This window comes from Delphinus delphis, chromosome 18 (genome assembly GCF_949987515.2).
Source record: "Delphinus delphis chromosome 18, mDelDel1.2, whole genome shotgun sequence".
NCBI lineage: Eukaryota > Metazoa > Chordata > Mammalia > Artiodactyla > Delphinidae > Delphinus > Delphinus delphis.
The window spans coordinates 17453254-17467556 of NC_082700.1; the positions used below are offsets into that span (position 1 = coordinate 17453254).

Consider the following 14303-nt stretch of genomic DNA (forward strand, 5'->3'; position numbering starts at 1 on the left):
GGGGGCAGGTGGGGGAACGAGGACGCCTTTTAGCTGATCAGACTGTAGCTGTCACCCCTGAGGGGTGGTTGTGGAGGTTACCTTCACCTCATAAAGATACTCATCCTTCTCTTAAGTGAAAAAGTCTGCGGCCGCTAAGGCCGCCCACACGGGCCGCGCCTCGTCCAAGTCTGCGCAGGCCGCCTTTGTCCCCGCAGTGACTACCGCGAGGGCGGGCGGGCGCGGAGGTTGTCACCAAAGTTCCCTTAAGTCCTTATACCGCGTAGAACTCTGGTTTTTGCGGAGAAGCGGGCTGCTTATCCAACCTCAGTGGAGTAACAATTCCATGGGCCTCCACTCCCCGGCGGCCTCTGCGCGCCCTCGCTGCGCTCCCGCTCGCCCGGACCTCTCCCCGGGATCATCCGCCGGGGGCCAACGCTCGTGCCCGCGCCACCATCCTTTGCCTCTGCGACCCCTCCGCACGGTCCCAATCAGTCTCGAATTTCAACTCAAGACCCAGACCAAACTTTTCCTTCGGGGCCGGTATATTCTCACACGCGGTGGCTTTTCCCAAGGGAGGAGGAGCGATGGAGCTCCCGGCAGCTCCCGGGGGCCCTGCGGGGACCACCCGCCACCCGGTTTCCACGCAGCCCCCGCGCCCACCCTTGCCTTCCGACCCCAGACCTTGGCCTCCCACCGCCGCGCTCAGGGAAGCCGCCGCGACTAATGCGCCCCGGGTGCTTTCGTTTTGCTTTCGCTCCCTTCTCTCCGCAGCTGGGAAGACTGCAGAAGAACAAAGTAGGGGTGAAAAGCGCGTGTCCTGACAAAGTGATGGGTACACCGCTGTTCGGTCCGAAGCGGGCCGGGGGGAGGGGAAGGTTCAGGCTGAGGCCTGGGTACCCCTGTCCCTTTCAGGGGCGAGAAAAACCAGGTGGCCCTGGCTTGTTTTCTTCGCGCAAAGAAACGTGATTTGTAGATATTGATGCAACAAAATTGGCGCGGAAACGAATTCGCCTTCATAGGACTGTGCCTTTCAAATACAGAAGGATAGGCAGGGTAGAAAGGCGGGAAGAGAGGAGGCCGGGGCCTTTCACTAAACTGGAAGGAAACCGAGAGAGAAGGCTCGACAGCCGGGATCCGGCTCCCACACCAGGCCCAGAGCACCATCAGGTGTGAGGGCACTAACGCCTAGTCCCATTTGCTGCCGGTCCACTCAGCTCTGCGCTTTGGAAACCCAGCAACCACTGCACAGGCTCGCTTTTCTTCATCTCGCCTCCCTCTTTATGGCGAGCAAAGCACACGTATCCTACATCGATGAACCCATGGCCTAAGGTCTCCCCCTTTATTTAAAAAAAAAAAAAAAAAAGCCAAACCTGGAAAGGTTTCTCAAATAGAGGCAGGCTTGCTGCTGCCCCGTGTGGCCCGTGCGAAAGCTCCCCTAGGACTGCACGCTCCCAGTGCAGGGCCAGGAAGCACGGCTCGGGGTAAGGGCCCATGCAGAGTCCCGCCCCCACCCCCGGCCTGCACTTGAGCCCGAACGCGGAGGGGTGCAACGGAAAAGTCTCTCCAAACTCTTTAGAAAAAAACGTAAGTTTTCCAGACTGTTTACCACACTGTCCAGCTGCCCGGAAAGGTCCGACGCGTTTCCTGCACTCGTCCCAGCTCAGCCCGGGCTTTCCTCCACCCGTGATCTGAAGGGCTAAATTATTTTATTCCGACTCTGTAAAGTTAAACTGCGATCTAAATAAATCACTTAGGGAAATGACCGGAAGCTGCGAAGGTAAATTACACTCAAACCAGCTACTTGCACTTGGTTTTGTTAAAATAAGGCCTTCCTCTCGTATTTACCGCCCTCCTTGTTTACATCGAGCTCAGGAACAGAGGCTTTAGGCCGGCAAGGGAGCTCAGTTTCATTTCGGGGCGTATGGCGGGGCCTATCATTTCGTCATCAGGTTTTAAAGAAAAGTTCGAATGTTGTTGTCACAGATCTAACTTCCAGTAACTCCTCAAAAACTATATTACCCCCACTGTAGCTCAGGCCTGCAAACTCCTTGGTCCGCAGATGTCCGGGAAGCAGTTAAGTGAGCTCGCGCAACGCCCCGCTGCACCTGCGGAGGAGGGAAAGCGTCTCCGCGCGTCTCGGCACTGCCGCACCGTACTTCCCGCGCTCCGCCGGCCAGCCTTAGAGCTGCCGCCAGCCACCCCGGCGTCCCTCAGTCCCCCGCCCACAACCAGTCGTGCGGGGGCCTGGCATCCCAGCTTCTGGGGAAGCGGCCGCGCGAAGGACAAGTCAGGCCCCTGTCTCCCAGCGAGGCCCGAACGCGCGCACACTCCGCGCCGGGGCGGTGGCGCTCCCGAGACTGGGCGGGGTGGGGGAGGAGGGCGGAAGCACGGAAGGCTTGTGAGCACATCCAGGAGTGGCGGACCCCGGCTCTCCCCCCCCCCCCGAGTGACTAGGGTGCGGGTGCCCACGCTGTGCGCGACGCTTGGGCCACGGCCGGAGCCCACGAGCTGGGCGCACAGCTGAGCGAGGCAGCCGCCGCCGCCGCCGCCGCCACGGAGCCTGGCGGGCGGCGCGGAGCCCCGGGGAGCTGGTTTTCCCGGGCGGGCACGTGACGGGGTTGGCAGCGCTCTGGCCCGGGCAGGGAGGAGGGGGAAGCGGCGAGCAGAAGGCCGGAGGCGGGCAGGCGGCTGGCGCGCTGTGTACTTAGGTCGTGTGCTGGGGCTTTTCTCTCCCAGGAGCCGGCGGAGGGAGGGGAGGGGGAGGGGCCACCGCTCCGCCTTCTCCTTTTCGCAATGTTGACGCAATCTATAAATAGTGGAACAAAAGGACCAACTTCCTCGGAGCTTTGCTGAAACTGCACAAAAAATCGAGCTGGGGGGTTCCCTGGTCCCTGGCGATGGGGCGGGGAGCGCGGCGCCAGGGGAGGAGGCGGGCGCGGCAGCGCGGGCCCCGCCGAGAGGGGACACCTGGCTGAGACACAGCTGCTGCCCGCCGCGCCGCGCCGCTCCACGCGAACCCAGGGCTCCGGTCCCTGCGCGGGCTCGAGAGCTCGCCCCGACCGGGGGTCTTCCTCCTCCGCCGTTGACAGGTCAGTCCGCACCGCCCCTTTCTACACTGGGTTTTCTATTCCCTCCCCCAAGCCTCTACTTAGAAGAGAATTGAGGGGGGAAAAAAATGGAACGAGGCGCAGCAGTGACAGCCACCCAATCTGGAACCCCAGCAGTGCACGGCGGGGTGACCGAGGGGGCTCGAGGAGATGGTCCGCGCCTGCCCCTCGTCGTACAGCCCGTGGCCGCGCCGCGGCCCGCGAGGAAGCCAGGAGTAGCGTGCGCCGCCCAGGCGGCAGGGAGAGTGGAGGCGGGAGCGCCGCGGAGGCGCGCGCCGCCGGGCAGGGGGTCGACGGCTGGCTCCCTGCTGCCGCTCCCGCCTGGGGGCCGACCCCCAGCGGAGACGTGCCAGGACCTGGAGGCTGCTGAGCACAACTCGCCCCCTCTGAGCTCGGACCTGGCGTCTCCACCTCGTCCTGCGGTTGCTGTGGGAGGGCTGAACGGAGAAGCGCTGTCGCCGCACGCCACCGCACACCCTGGCTCCGGTGCCCACGCACCCAGCGCGAACTGGGGGCTAGGTGAGGACATAAGGCATGCTCTCCTCCAGGAGCCCTGACCTGAGCGCGAGCGCCCGCCGCGCCGCCGTGGCGGTTACACTGGGCGCGGGGGAGGGGGCGGAGCTGGCGCTGTTGACAGGCTTGCTGGAGCGGGGAGGGCGAAAGTTGGGGAGAAGGGGTTGGGGGAGGGAGCGCGCGCGCGCGCGCGGGATTCAGCTGCGAGTGGGGGGGCTGGGGTCACGTGACGGGCAGACGCCCCCGCTACAGGCCGACAGTAGGGGTGACGTCACTATCCCCTGACTGCAGGGGGTGGCACTTCCGCTCCCTCCCCCAGCCCTACTCCCCCAGCCCCCAAACCAGCGGCCGCAGCCATTTCGAAGTGTGGGAGTGGGCAGAGGGGAGATGGGGGTTTTCGTTATCGCCCTAGCTCCTGGCTGCTTCCCCAGCTGCCCATAGTCCCGGGCCTGGGACCAGAGCGGGTGCCGAGGCCGTCCTCTCCCGACGCGCCCCATTGTGTGAGCAGGCGGCGCAGGGCGGAGGCCTGTGCCGGCCCCCTGCGGCTCCCAGCTCCGGAGGGGGCGGAGACGGTCCCTGAGCGGTCAAGGCCAAGTCCGGCCGCGTCCCGAGAGCGCCGTGGGCGCTCAAAAGGTCCGACACTCAACTCCTGGCTGGGAATAGGTGGCTTTGCCCGCGTTCTCCGGGAGCTGGGTGGTTGGGGACCCGCCTAGGGTCCAGCCTCGCGGGTGTGTGATAGGAGCCTGTCACCGCTCTGGAGGACTCGATTCCAGCAGTCGTTATAAGCTATTTGGGGAAACTCCGGGTTTTGGTGACTCAGCGCGGTAAGCGCTATTTATAAGTTTATGCGTTAGTAGCAGGGAAATACACTTCGTTGAGATCCGTCCGCCCAAGAAGGGCAAAGAGCTCTGTTTCGAGGCAACAATTAAAAGACTTAACTTTTTGAAAGAGTGAAGGGTTGACTTAAAGTCTGTGCTGTAAGACAAAGCAGGTCTCACGAGCAGACTTAGTACACGGTTTATCTCAAAAAGTTGGAACATCTTCCTGGGTAGATGGAGAATTTTAAGGACACATCATGATGTTAGACCGTCTTTTTTGGGTGGTGGTGCGTGAACCAAGGAGAAATAATTCAGATTAATGACCCAGCAGTCCTAGTAGATGGCAGAATATCAGAACTATGTTGTTTATTAATTTCAGTATTTGTTAAATACATAACACCATTTGTTGGCTGGGCATAAAATAAAGGAAAACTGGATGATGTTGAAAATGCATATAGGATATTCTCTGACAGGAAGGTGTGTGTTGTATTTATCATTAACACTCTGAGGGAACTATAAACTACACATTTACTACCCAATCTCAGCCTCCCAAGAAAGCACTACAAAAATGTACACTACAGCCTGGGGTTCTTCTTCTGTATAAGTGCTGCACAATTATTAGTCACTGCTTGTTTTACAGGTTTTACTTTACGTTTTATCTTCTTTTCTCCCACCCCCCACCCCAGTTTGTAAATCCAGGAGGTAGATGCTAAAAGAAAGAGCAATTGCTAGGCTGGATTCAGGGAGGCAAGAGTTCACACCTAGCTTGCTTAGCCTGCACAACTTTCTGTAGGTAGCATGGCCTGAGGTGCTTCTTAAAAGAAAGAAGGCAGTTTCCTGGATGGGCAAAAGTTAGACCAGCTAAGCAGAGAGGAAAGGAAAGGATTTCCCCAAGCTGAGCAAGCAAAGCATCATGTACAAAGGCCTGTAGTGAACAACCACAGCCAAGTAAGAATGGGTGGGATGTGAAAGGGGTGAAGAGAAGGGAAAGAAAGGAGGCTGGAAGAATGGCCAGGTCACACCCATGTAGTCCATGCTGGGGAGTTTGGACTTTAGCCTGAGACCTACAAGTCTTTATCTTTTGGGGGAACACATACCCTTTTGAGAACCTACGGAAAGCAATCTGGTCCCTCTCCAGGAAAAAAAAAAATGTACCTATAGACTTCTATTACAATTTTGCATACAATTTCAAGGGTTTACGCTGCTTTGTGAGTAAATGACTATTGGGCCTCCGGATTGAAACCTGCAGGAAAGGGAGAACCATGAAAGGATTTTTTTTTTTTTAGTGGAAATGCATGGTCAGGTATGAAAAGATTACAGGTCCTTGAAAAGATTACACCAGTTGGGGTCCTGGAGACTGGAAGATGGAAAATAAAATATCCTGTGATCTAAGTAAGAATCAACTAGAACCACTGCTGTGTACCTAGTGGCAGTGGGGATAGAGAGAAGAGGGGTTCAAGAAAGGTAATTTGAAAGAGTTGGTGGGATGGGAAAGTGACTGGCTGGTGGGGCCAGAACAAGGGATCCATCCCCATTCTGGTCTGGGGAGGGAGGAGACGTGGGCCTCGGGTTCAGGAGGAGGAACTCTGTTTTGCTTCCTTCATAAGGAATAAAAAGCTGTGGCTGGCTTGGTCCCTTTGTAAGACGGAAAAGGCTGTGTACCTTTTCAGTGAAAAAGAAAGCACCTTTCCAAAGATTTGAATTCAGAAGGGAGATGAGGGCAGGAGAAGATTAAATCTTGCTTTCCCCTCTTTTTTAAAACCAGGGATACCTAGTGAAGAAGAAAAGGAGAGATGGAGGGCGTCAAGCTTTCTTTTTCCGCAGCTCAACCACTAAGCCTTCAAGGAAAAGGACTTTGGCTAGAATGGGTCCCCATAATGGTGGGTTTTGTTCCTAACAGCACTTCAAAACCACACTTAATCATCCACAATTAGTACCTGGAGGTGCTAAGATCTCAGTCTGGCTAGGGAAACAAGGAAAAGTGGAGGGAAAGTGTTCCTAGTTGTTACAGCTAACCTGAGCTAGAGATTTAATGGAAGCAGGGACTCAAATACAAAACAAACCACCCCCAAAACTTAGTTGTTTAAAACACATTACTTGCTCATGAATATGCAGTATGGGTAGGGCTGTGCAGACACCTTGTTTCTGGTCCACTGGGAGTCAGCTGGGGCAGCTCATAGGCCGAAGGCTTGCATCACCCGAAGGCGTGTTCACTTCCACACCTAGCAATCCGTACTCATGTATGGCTGGCACCTTAGCTAGGGCTTTCAGCCAGAACACCTGCACATGGCCTCTCCTTGTGGCATGGGCTTCCTCACAACAGGGCTCTGGGCTCCAAGGGTCCCAAGACTGAGAGCCAGGTGAAACTGTATCACTTATGACCTAAGCGTAGAAGTCTGGAGCATCCTATCCACATTCTGTTCGCTAGAGGCAAATAACTAATGCCATACCAATTCTAGACAGGAGAATCAGACTCTACCTTTTAATGGGAAGAGAATTGGCAACGTGTTTGAAATCACCACACATATTAACTTCAGATAAATAGATGTATAAATATATTGTATATGAAAAATGTTTAAACATAAGAAACCAAATAAATATCCTCTTTTTGATATTAGAATGAAATATGAAAACCCAAACATTTCATCATTACAGCAAAGCAAATCGAGAGCCAATCTGATTGGGCAGTCTCATAATTATCCCCCATTTTTCTCCCTCATGACCATTCCCTCCCCTCCAGGTTAGGCCTCCTATACACAGACACTTCTCTCTCTCCTAAGCTAGGTAGGACACGCACAGTGGCTGCACCTTCAAGGAGATAATCAGGTCCTAAAAGTTCTTCCATTCCCTCCTTGAATTGTCCCTGACTTTGGACCTCACTAGATCATTGGCAAGGCCATCAATGACTTCAAAGTTAAAAAACAAAATGCTATCGAGATTATTCCTATAAGTAATTTTATAATAAACTCATGTTACATAATTAAAATAAAATGACATTTAAAGGGTTACATGTTTTTAGATGTCGGGATCTTTTTTTTTTGGCTGTGTTGGGTCTTTGTTGATGCGCGCGGGCTTTCTCTAGTTGCGGTGAGTGGGGGCTACTCTTCGTTGCGGCACGCGGGTTTCTCATCGCGGTGGCTTCTCATTGCGGAGCATGGGCTCTAGGAGCGTGGGCTTCAGTAGTTGCAGCACGTGGGCTCAGTAGTTGTGGCTCGTGGGCTCTAGAGCACAGGCTCAGTAGTTGTGGCACACAGGCTTAGTTGCTCTGCAGCACGTGGGATCTTCCCAGACCAGGGCTCGAACCTGTGTCCCCTGCATTGGCAGGCAGATTCTTAACCACTGCGCCACCAGGGAAGTCCCAGATGTCAGGATCTTGACTTTACTTGGGCTTGTTGGTTCATAAAACTCAGTAATTCTAAAGTGATGGTTGAGATTTTAGGTATTTTATAAGAATTTGCATGTTTCCTTGAGGTGATATAACACTTGATTAACATACAAAATCTGAATGACTCTTCTCCCACTTGTACAACGCACATTGCATGACACATTCTTATTTAGTTGGTAAAGGAGCTCAAGAGTTCTCTAAGGAACTGAAGATACTCCCTTTCTCTGTGTAATCAAGATAAAATAATCTTATAACCTAGTATCTTTTTAAATTCTCCCAAAGCTGATATTATTATAATTTATATATCTTTGATGTTCTCATAGAAAACTTCCTTTATGACTTACAGATAGAAATAGTGCTTAGGCCGTTTTAATAATTCATACTCTCCTAAAGCCTGTGCTCTATACATTTTGGTAATTTTGCATAATTATTTATAAGTCAAAATCACACTGTGAATTCATGCTATAGAGTACGGGTTTTAAAATAAGTACATTTAGGTAATGAGCAAATGTACATTTATGAACCTTTTGTGTGTGTGTGTGTATTTCTTAATGATTTTTGAAGTAGCAAACTTTTTAAAAAAATAAAATGAATTAATATCCTTGTTTTTAAAGTTCCTTATATGGCAGTGATAAAAAAAAATTGACAAAGTGTTCACATTAAACTAATAGACTTTGTTATCAGGCCCCAAACTGTTCCTAATTCTCAGTGACTTCATAGCTACCATGGAGGCAACCCAAAGGAGCTTAAGTAAACACTTTAAAATTACGTAATGCAGTTCTGAAGGAGGAACAACCCCAGCCAAACTATGCAATATAGTTTTACAGAAACTATTTTTCTGTATGCCAGAATGCTTATTAACCTATCTATAGAATGACTTCATAGCAAAGATAACGTGAAAGTTGGAAGTAGGCCAGTCTGTTTTTAGGCCTCTTGAATGAAGGCAGAGTTGAGGAAATTATTTCAAAGTAGTTATCTAGTGAATGTTTTTCTTAACCTTATAGACTAAGCATTTTGAAGCATTTTGAAAAGTGCTGTAGTAAAAATGGCACATTAAGCAATAAATTCAATATGATTTCAATAAATAAAATATGATATTGCTGGCTGATAGTAATAACGCTCTATGACTACATTAAGAATTGAATACAATCTTACTTTTTATTAAGTAAAATAATTTGGATCCTTTTTGATGTTATCTTTCTTCACCTTTCTATGTGTTCAAGATATAATGTATTTTAAAAGAAATGCTGCCAAAGCCAATAAAACAATACATTTCTTCTGTATCTTAGCAAGGCTCTGTTAAGCATCATGGAGAAGACAAAGAATTATAAGTCCTTGAAATAGTAAAGTTATTGAGTGGATCAGCAAAAATGCAACTTTATCAAACTAAATTACAGAAAGAGTCTTCCCATCAGATTGACAGAGATTGAAAATAAGTGCTAACATGAAAGGATGCTCAACATCACTAATCACTAGAGAAATGCAAATCAAAACTACAATGATGTATCACCTCACACCAGTCAGAATGGCCATCATCAAAAAATCTAGAAACAATGAATGCTGGAGAGAGTGTGGAGAAAAGGCAACCCTCTTGCACTGTTGGTGGGAATGTAAATTGATACAGCCACTATGGAGAACAGTATGGAGGTTCCTTAAAAAACTAAAAATAGAACTACCATATGACCCAGCAATCCCACTACTGGGCACATACCCTGAGAAAACCATAATTCAAAAACAGTCATGTACCACAATGTTCATTGCAGCACTATTTATAATAGCCAGGACATGGAAACAACCTAAGTGTCCATCAACAGATGAATGGATAAAGAAGATGTGGCACGTATATACAATGGAATATTAGCCATAAAAAGAACCGAAATTGAGTTATTTGTTGTGAGGTGGATGGATGTAGAGTCTGTCATAAAGAGAGAAGTAAGTCAGAAAGAGAAAAACAAATACCGTATGCTAACCCATATATATGGAATCTGAAAAATAAAAGTGGTTCTGAAGAACCTGTGGGCAGGACAGAAATAAAGACTCAGATGTAGAGAATGGACTTGAGGACATGGGGAGGGGGAAGGGTAAGCTGGGACGAAGTGAGAGAGTAACATTGACATGTATATACTACCAAATGTAAAATAGATAGCTAGTGGGAAGCAGCCACATAAAACAGGGAGATCAGCTCGGTCCTTCGTGACCACCTAGAGGGGTGGGATAGGGAGGGTGGGAGGGAGACGCAAGAGGGAGGGGACGTGGGAATATATATATAAATACAGCTGGTTCACTCTGTTATACAGCAGAAACACAACACTGTAAAGCAATTATACTCCAATAGAGATGTTAAAAAAAAAAAAAGAAAAGAAGTGCTAACAGGTAGTCTTGCTAAGAATGCAATGAAATTTACAAACTCATCTATTACTATATTACTTTTCTGGAGTCAAAAGTGTCCAAATCTTTGACAATAGTAGTTCCACTTCCAGGAACCAATCCTAAAAAAATTAGATATGAAGTCAAAGATTTATATATGATCATTACAGCACCTATAGAGAGGAGACAATCTGAATATTCAGTAGTAAAGGAGTGATTAAATAAACCATGGTACATCAATCTAATGGAATTTTTGCAACCACTAAAAATACTTAATGCCACAGAGAAACACTAATATTTAATTTAATGTACAGATAAATCTTTTAGGTTACAAAACTATTTCTCCTCAAGGGTTGGGAGAAAAAATATACCAAAATATATTATGTAATTATGGTGGTTTTTACCTTCTTTTTCATATTTTCTAAAATGGGCACATATTTTAACAATCAGAAAAAAAATCATTAAAAGAGTTCCACCAAAATATGTAAATCAAGTAACATATATTTACATTTTCATAACACTAAGATATTTAATAGAGTAATACAACATATTAGTTACTTTTTACATGCATCTTTTCATTTTGCATACTTATAACAATGTCTGCCAGTGAATGGTCTCTGTTTCTAAAATTAAATTAGATAAGGTATAAGCAAGTACAGAGTATTATGTGAAGGGTATAATTTGAGGGGTAATCTTTGGTGGAAAAAATTGATTTGAGGAGAATTTGGGATAGTCAAAATCCATCTGTAAAGCCATAATGGCTGGACCTATATCATAATTTTTATAATAGTATTTTTTATTTTTAATTGTGGTAAAAAAACACATAACAAACTTTACCATCTTTTTTTTTTTTTTGCCGTACGTGGGCCTCTCACTGTTGTGGCCTCTCCCGTTGTGGAGCACAGGCTCCAGACGCGCAGGCTCAGCGGCCATGGCTCACGGGCCCAGCCGCTCGGCGGCATGTGGGATCTTCCTGGACCGGGGCACGAACCCGTGTCCCCCTGCATCGGCAGGCGGACTCTCAACCGCTGCGCCACCAGGGAAGCCCTTTGCCATCTTAATAATTTTAAAATGTACAGTTCAGTAGTATTAAGTATATTCACACTGCTGTATATAATAGTATTTTAAGGATAGTGTTTTTATTGGTTTCATAAAAACAATACATGTTCATTTATAAATAATTCAAACAATATAGAAAGTTATAGGAAGGTTTTTAAATCTCCTCAGATCCCAGATTTTACCATCAATATTAAGTGACCATCGTGGTAGGCATATTTCTATGCACTTATACAAATAAGTTAATCTTATTTAAGATGAGAATGTGCATACTTTTTAAATTTTTAAAGTGTTAAAATTATTTGAATTTGGTAGTAGTAAGATAAGCTGAAGGAATTGCTGAACTCTAGAAAAATGTTTCTTTGCCACAAGAGATCTTATGTCCTAAAATATCCAAAGTTTAAAAAATTAAGAGTTTGGAGATTTTTTTATCTGTATGTTTCCAATTTAGAAATGCAAGTTGACTCTGCCATGAAAAAGATATATTTTTATTTATGTCATTATTTTTTAAAGTGAAGGTTTTAATGTTCCTGTTTTGTAACCTTAATTCCTTTGGTCATTTGGTCTTGATCTCTATTTTAAAATCCAGTGGTCGCAACACACCTCAGTTCTCAATTCCTACTTATTAATTTTGATTCATCACTTAGCTATCTGCTCCTCACTAAGTAGTTTTTTTTTTTTTTTAACATGGATTCGTGGATGTTATGTTTGCCTTTTTCATCAATTTCTGAATGTCACTTACTTAGATATCATAGTTTGGCGTCATGCTGGCTTTGCCTTAAGACTGCAAACATTTTTCCTTTGTTTTCTGGCTTTGAATATTGCTTAGAGGAAGTCTAAGGCCAGCACGATTTCCTCCCTCTGATAAGTTAGTTTTCGGCCTGGAGGTCTGAATTTTTTCCTTCATTCTTCATGGCTAATAGCTTAACCAGTATATGCCTTGATATGAATAGTATATGTCCATTTTTCTTTGAACATTTTATTCTGCAGATTCAGTTCTTTCATGATTTTGTGGAAATTCTCTTCTGTTACATCTTTAAGTGCTTCTTCTGATTCATTTGTTGCATTATGTACTCAGGGAGTTGAAGTAGGCTATATCATGTTGTCTTTGTCTCACTTGCATATTACCTTGTTTGCAATTACTTTGGTCCACTTTTCTTCTGCATTCACTTATTAAATTCAATTGTCAACTGGAATTTATTGAGTGCCAGCACCAGGGATAAATAAGATCACATCCCTTCCTTTATGTGAAGCTATGAAGCTTTTTACTTAAGAATAGGGGAGGGAGAAATAACATAACAAAGTCAGGTAGTGAGAATAAGAAACCCAGGTAAGGAAATGGAGGTGGGGGGGAATTGTGCATTTTAGATAATGCAGTGAGAGTAGGCCTCTCCGAGATGACATTTGAGAATAAACGTGAATGGAACGAGGCTGTGAGACAGGCAAAGACCTGGACAATCCAGATGTAGAGAAGAGCAAGTACAAAGGCCCTGCAGTGGAAAAGTGGTGTGTTCAAGACAGAATGATTAGAGCTGAATGAGTAATCAGAAACTGGTGAGAGGTGAGACTAGAAAGTTGGATAGGCCGGGTCACAAAAGGGGCTGAAGGCCTGAAAGAGGAGGCTGAATTTTGTTCCAACCGTGATGAGGAGCAAGGAGATGACATATGCTTTAGAGGAGTCACTCTGGCTGCTGCTAAGTATTTCAACAGCAATAAATTGAGTATAAAGAATTGGTCAGACAGGTGTTGTCTAACTGAAAAAGGAAAAGGGGAGCACTGAGATAATGTAATAACTTCAGGAACTAACCTAGTCCTGGATAAACTTGGGAAGACCTGAAGTTACTAGAACCCCGGGGCTAGGAGGGGAGACCCAGCAGAGTTGGAACCCTGACCTGGGGCAGGGGGTGCTGCCCACTTGCTGCTAGTGGCTCTGAGAGGTGTGCTGAGGCTGGTTCTAGGGAAGTGGAAAATAGTTGAAATTTGGGGCTAACTGCTGCTGTGAGGGTGAAGGTCCATAACTGGGGCAATGCTGGCAGGTGCAGAAAGCCAACAAGGAGGAGCAAGTTCTTTTTCCCTCTTCCTGACTTTTAGTCTTTTTTTTCTAATGTCGCTTACTGACAGACTGTAGCAAGGATTCAGCTGGCAAAGTATAGAAATGTAGCTTGCAGAGTCCCAGTCCCAGCATCACAGAGTATGGAATGGTTTATTGCTAAGAGATAACAGCCTAATAACTGGCACAAAGAGGAATTAAGGATGACTTCTAGGTTTTTGTCTTGAGCAACTGGATGAAAATAATGCCACTTGTTGACATGGGGGAAACTTGGGGAGAAGTAAATTGAGAGGGAGAAGAAAACCAGTATGTTTGTTTTGAATGAGTTAACTTTGCAGTCCTTATTGGACATCTGAGTGGAGTTGGTAGATACGGGTTCGGAGCTCGACAAAGGTATTAGGGATAGAATACAAATTTCAGGAGTCCTAAGAACACAGACAATATTTAAAATCAGAAAAATTGGATAAGATGACTGAGGGGGAAATTAATATTATGGTGAAGAAAAAAAAGGGTGAGGAATATGCCTGGGAGTCCCAAACATCTGGGAAAAGGAAAATGATCTGGCAAGAAGGTAACTGATGATCTCAACAAGAGCAGTTTAGGTGGAGCTATGGAGACAATAATCCTAATTGGAATGGACTAAAGAGATGATGTATGGTGAGGAAGTGGAAACTGCCAAGTAGAGACAACCTTTTAAAAGTTTGTTATAGGGGCTTCCCTGGTGGCGCAGTGGTTGAGAGTCCGCCTGCCGATGCAGGGGACACGGGTTCGTGCCCCGGTCCGGGAAGATCCCACATGCCGCGGAGTGGCTGGGCCCATGAGCCATGGCCGCTGAGCCTGCGCGTCCGGAGCCTGTGCTCCGCAACGGGAGAGACCACAACAGTGAGAGGCCCGCGTACCGCAAAAAAAAGTTTGTTATAAAAGGGAGCAGAAAAAATGGGCTCCTACTCACCAAGTAAGTGGAAGAGGATATGAGGTCTAGGGTGATGGTGTTTTTAGAAGGAAATACTACAGTATGTTTACTG

General features: G+C 47.2%; 1 long non-coding RNA gene across 1 annotated transcript in view; it reads left to right on the forward strand.

Annotated features, from left to right (window-relative positions):
* Positions 1–2754: 2754 nt before the first annotated feature.
* LOC132413880 (uncharacterized) overlaps positions 2755–14303 on the forward strand; it is an 85175-nt gene continuing 73626 nt past the window's right edge. The window contains exon 1 of the long non-coding RNA XR_009516845.1: positions 2755–3071. This is a non-coding gene — a long non-coding RNA (uncharacterized lncRNA). The remainder of the gene's footprint in view (positions 3072–14303) is intronic.